The 5,927-nt window shown below is 33.7% G+C and overlaps 1 pseudogene; it reads right to left on the bottom strand.

Moving 5' to 3' along the window:
• Window positions 1–867: 867 nt before the first annotated feature.
• On the bottom strand, window positions 868–3,680 carry LOC120216914 (annotated as a pseudogene).
• Window positions 3,681–5,927: the final 2,247 nt, after the last annotated feature.

Raw genomic sequence — 5,927 nt, 5'->3', positions numbered from 1 at the left:
CAATTTGCAGCCGCCTCCATATGATTTCCAGCTTCGTTGCCATCAAGCACGCGGGACAAACGAGTATTATAGCCATTTGAAATCATTTCTAGTTGATTGGCAGCCTCCTCCATCGACCCTATCTCCCATTCCCAACAATGAAAACCATATTTTATCTTGCAACGGAGCAGGAGGATACAACCTTGACACTGAAGAGCAGACCGCCGAGGTTTTGTGCATGTTTTTCTCCCCTTTTTATGCCCATCAGAAAATGTAAGAGAACACAATCTATTAAGTCATTTTAAAGGAGAGTCCCTGTTTGATGCTGCCCTTCCATTTTTCTTCTGAACATCGAATGCTTAGTTTTATTGTTAAGAGGAACCATTGGAACAATTCTTACGAGGAAATGATTCTTTAGTAAAATTCAAACTCCACAAATGAATTTCATTCATGGTATCAATCTCTCACCATTTGCAAACAATTAAGATACCAGGTTGCTCGAGACCTAATGTAGCTACAGGTAATCAAAAACTGTCTGTCGAGATCATTATCTCTAGCGAGAATTATGTTAATGGTTACATTTTCCTCTTTCTTTGGGTAACTTTATGGTTACATTTTTCATTTCACAATTAGGTTAAAAAAAGCCAAGGATTTTATAACCTACAAAGTGCATTAATGCCAAAATATTGATGCTTGAGATTAAACATTGATCCATGCCATTAATTTTGCGAAAGGTTCAAGCACAAAATAAGACCCTTCTACTCAATCCCCTGGTTCAGAAAACTTCTCAAACGAATTGGAAATTTATGTTTATGATCAAATCCAAGTACTAAACTAAAGAATGAAAAACTGTAGTGTGCATCATTAGGAAATATAAGGAAAACATGCTAAGACAACAAAAAAATTGAACACAAGAAAATAGGTCATAAGACTAACATAACAGATTCAATTATACTTTAAACAGAAGAGAACATAGAATAACAGTTGTCTGAAAACATCTTATGAACAAATTGACCATGCCATAGGTCACAAATCTTGGTGCTACTACCATGAGTTGAAAGCAGGTCACTCTAGCAGCAACCAGCAAGCCTTTCCTACCTCGCAAGTCCAATCTTAAAAGAATACTCTTTCATCCAATCAACTCTACTAAGATATCGAACAAGAAAAAAAATTATTTGTCAAAAGCAAAATAGAAACATGAAGAAAGCAATTAAGATATGCACCACCATAGACATCTAATATGCTAGAGATAGAAATAGGCAGTTTATCAAAGATCAGTCCAACTTAAAAATTTCTCAAAATTCAACATTTTCTTACCTCTGCCTGAGGATCATCTGCTTTTGATTGCTCACCTGGAATATCAAATAACAAATTTGCAAAAAGGAGGTTATCATATGCGAGAGACAAATAGAAATTACTAGTATAATCAAGAAGGTAATTAGTATTTTAGTAGGAGATCATGCTCCTTGAAACCAACCATAAATACATAAATCCAGTCGGACAAAAAGTAAATCATATCAATAAGAATGTTGTCATACATATATATTCACTTATTAAACAGATACACACACAAAGAATTTACCTCCTTCCTCTGGAAGATCTGAGGTCCATAAGATGAGACTGTCCCTGAGAAGCTTGCATAATAAGGGTGCTATCCTTGTAAGATTCTTCGTTAAGGCTATCAAGCTCTGCAATAGCCTCGTCAAATGCTTGATTAGCCAGATGACAAGTCCTGTTCAGATATTGTATCACATTAGAATGACACTAGCTGCTAAAGTGGAACTCATATCATAGCTTCATGCTTCATCTATAATTACTAAATTAGTAAACGACAAATATAACCAAGGAAATTATTTCTGAAACTACCACAAAATGAAAGGAAATATTAACATTGTTATCATTCTCCTCTCAAATGAAAACAAATTTCAAGTAATCTACTTGTAGGTGTGCATAACTGCATTATGAGAGAGAGACACACATTCTAATTTCTAACCTCTCAGGAGAATTAAATTTCTCATAGTACAAAATGGAGAAGTTCAAAGCCAAGCCAAGTCTAATGTGGTGGGTTGGACGCAAATCTTAACTTGCAGTGGAGGTGGCAGCCTACAATATAAATAACAATAAATACTGCCCAACTTCTGGTACAAAATCAAAATAGAATACGAGGGTTGATGAATGAAAAATAAAAAACAGAGTAAAATATTATTTTTTGGGGGAGGGGTGGTTGTTTCACACACCTCAAAAGCCTTAAGTGACTGATCAGAAGCTTCTTTACTATCATTTCCTGCCTTAAATTTTGTCAAATAACGAAAATAATCTCCTTTCTTGTAAAAGAAAGGGCAAAAAATAAGGATATATTCATACTTACACCTCCTATAAAACATAAAGGTAAGATGATCCTCACATCTTATAGTAGAAAACAGTTGATTACCCTGTCGATGAAGATGGAATGAGGCGCTTATCAATGACAGAGTGTATATCATTGCATATCTTTGCAAGTTCATCTTCAACCCTCTGTCTGTACTCCTTTATCCTCTTCACATTTTGTTCATTACCCTTGGCCTCCTCTTTCTGTTCAATTGAAGACAATATCCGTCAAGATGCCCTTCTTGCTCCGATCACATTCTTATATCTCACATATAACAGATTCCTCTCCTCCAGAGTAAGCTTAACATCCAACCTAGCAACACTCTTCATTGCCTCAATCATCTCTGAAATAGTAAGTTGTTTTACAGTTCAAAAGGATTCCAAATGCGCTGAAGTTACGACAAATTAGAAAAGGAGCCCTACAATTTTTTTTTCTTTATAAAAGGCAAAGCTTCAACATCTCTTCACGGAGAATGTTTATATAAATATATGCGTATGCTAATTTGTCTTTTGTTTCTTCAAAAATTGTTATAATGCACAAGTTAATAACAAAGAAAACCCCGTTTTCATTAAAATATGAGCAATAACTTAGAAAACAAAAACAATTCAAACATAATAATTTCGCATGAAATTAAAAATCAAGCATTTCAATTCTCAATAGTTTTTTTAACTTTAATTAGTGAAAAATACTAGCAACTGCACTACCAAATCGGACTTCTTTATGCATAGATAAGCTAGTATTCATCTACTGCTACATTTTTTTTCTTTTAAATTGTAACTAAAGAAAATACAAACACTTTACTTTCCCTCTCAAGTCTCAACTTCATCACCCATTTTCAGTATATTATCATCGAATCAGAATCAAAGCCTTAACTATACTCTAAACTACAGATCAAGCAAGAAACCAAGTAACAAAGACAAAACGAAACAAAACAAAACAAGACAATCAATCAAATCAGAGATAAATAAAGGATAAATAAAGTCACAAATAAATAGAGAGATCCACCAAAATATTTACCGTCATATCTTTCAGCTTGCTCGGTGAGTGTTTCCAAATAAACTTGTTGCTCTCTTTCCTTCTCCATCGCGTCGCTTCTTTGCTTCTGAGTCTTCGATCTTTTAGATTTTGCGGCTTGAAAAAGATTGAGGAAATGAAGGGAAACTGGCTTTTAAGGAATGTCGTACTTTGTTATCTGGCTGTTGGGTGTGGTTTGATGGGGAAGGGTGAATCGACGGTCTAGATTGAGTTCTCTGAGAGGGAACTGTTGAAAAAAAGGTCAACGAAAAACCCTTGGAAAGCTGAAAAATGTTTGGTGCGGGAGAGAGTTCAATCAATGCGGTGCATGTTAGGGATTTAGGAGAAGTTTTGATCGTTGGGTTGTTAAGGTTGTGGATCAAGTCCACATTTCATAATTCGGAGGTCTTTAAGTTGTTTTTAATTTGGTGTTGAGGGCAGTCTACTATCTTATCTCTCCTTGTCCCATTACATATGGGAATAAGGAACAACCACTAAGGGACCACCATTAATTGTGAATCCGACGACTTTTTCAGATTCTTTGGATTACCACCATTTAGTTAGGAGTGGCAACGGGACGGATACGAGACGGATTCGGGACAGGTTTTGCTCCCTCGTTTCCGTCCCCGAAATGAATCACCATTCTTGTTCTTGTCCCGTTTCTCGTCGGACTTTTATCGGGATGTCACTTCGGGGATTTTTTTATCCCGTCCCCGAACCCAACCCGAAATATTGTACCTGAACCCGACCCGATTCCGAGAAAAATCGAGTCGCCATAGTTTTCATAAAAAATAGAAAAAAAATATCACAAAAAACTGAAAAATTAGTATACACGATTTACAATTCAAACTACAGTCACAAATTTAAACACAGTTCTAAATAATTGTCTAAACTCCAAAATAAAACGCATACATAATTAAATACAAACATGTTCCGATATTCAAATTATACAACGAATAATCGAAGACTGAAGCAGTGAAGCTTACCTGTCTACGGCTACGTAGGAATAGCAAATACAAAGGGGAAAGTGGGAACTGAAAACCTAGGTTAAATGTTTTGTTTGTATTATATATAATTAATATAAAACTATAAAATATTATATATATATATATAATCGGGGCGGGACGGGACGGGAATACCTTACCCCGAACCCGAATCCGAAAAAATCTCTGAATTTTACCTCGATACCCGACCCAATCCGATATTATTTAAACCCGACCCGACCCGAATTTAGACGGATCTCGGGTTTTCCCGTCGGATTTGGATGGTTCTGTCATTTCTGCATTTAGTCCTTTCCACAAATTTTACTCTTTATTATTTTTTTTGGCTAAGCGACACATTTAATTATTAATTAATTTATTTAAAATGATTTTTGACAATTTGATTTGCATGAATACGGATGCTGCTGCTGGTTTTCTCATGCTCATTTAGATCAAAGAAAAAAGATGTACAATGATATGCAAAACGATATCGTATCGGAACAGTAAGCTCTGTCTGACCCATGCAAGTACAGGTTAAGAATAATGCGATAAAGAGGGATAAGGATAAATCTCATTAATAATATATCTAATAAAAAAATAATGTTTTAGGTAATACTTTATCATATATATTATCAAGTTCGAAATAATAATAAAGCACTCAATAATAAAACTGTTAGAAATAATAATATTTTAGTTCATTTTTTATCAATTTTATTAAAAAAATAATAACAAAACCAATAACATCTTTCTTTAACCGTATATTAATGATATCCTACTATAAATCTTCTGGTAACACAAAAAGCGCAATGAATACAATAATGCATATGGAAAGCATACACCAATAAATAGTGAGAGTGCCAATCATTCTCTCGTGACTTCTGAAAACTAAACCGATGGGTACACCAAGTTGCCAACGTTGATAAACCTGCAATATTCGAATCCAAACCTGGTCGGTTTTAACTCAGGCTACCTCATTTGTAACAAAATCTCTTTTCGTCGGCTCAATCATGGGTTTTAGTTAAATATCGTGGGTTCAATTGTATGAACCAAATATTTTCTATGAAAAAATTATTGTTATTCTTTGAGGACATGGATTCGAACATCATAGATGTTTGGGGTGTGAGTATTCAATATTAAAAGGTTAGAGTTTTTTTTATCAGATATTACTTATACTTATCCCAAATTAAACAAAAATTAAAAAATATATATTCAAACTAAAGAAAGGAAACCCTAGGATTTATATGCTTAATGCATATAACTTTTAATTTTTTTTATAAAATATAACTTTTTAAATATAAATTGAAATAAATGATGTTTGTATTGTTCTAATAAGACATAGTCCCCATAAATCATTCGAATCAGGAAAAATCATTCGTTCACTTATTTTTTTACTGAGTTTGTAAATATTAAAAGTGTGAGTTTCAATCTCAGTATTTCATATTCAAATTTTATTTTGGGTAAATTATATTTTAAGTTAATTGATTAATTGAATTAGTTTGAGTTGGGTTACTAATCATTGATTTATTGCTTATAAAGTTTCTTTTTATCTATTGGAACAAATTTAATGATTATTTCTTAGTGTACTG

The sequence above is a fragment of the Hibiscus syriacus genome, unplaced genomic scaffold (assembly GCF_006381635.1).
Source record: "Hibiscus syriacus cultivar Baekdansim isolate YM2019G1 unplaced genomic scaffold, ASM638163v2 tig00110174_pilon, whole genome shotgun sequence".
Classification (NCBI taxonomy): Eukaryota; Viridiplantae; Streptophyta; class Magnoliopsida; order Malvales; family Malvaceae; genus Hibiscus; species Hibiscus syriacus.
The sequence above is the reverse complement of the archived record's forward strand: the minus strand, read 5'-3'. Positions and strand labels throughout refer to the sequence as shown.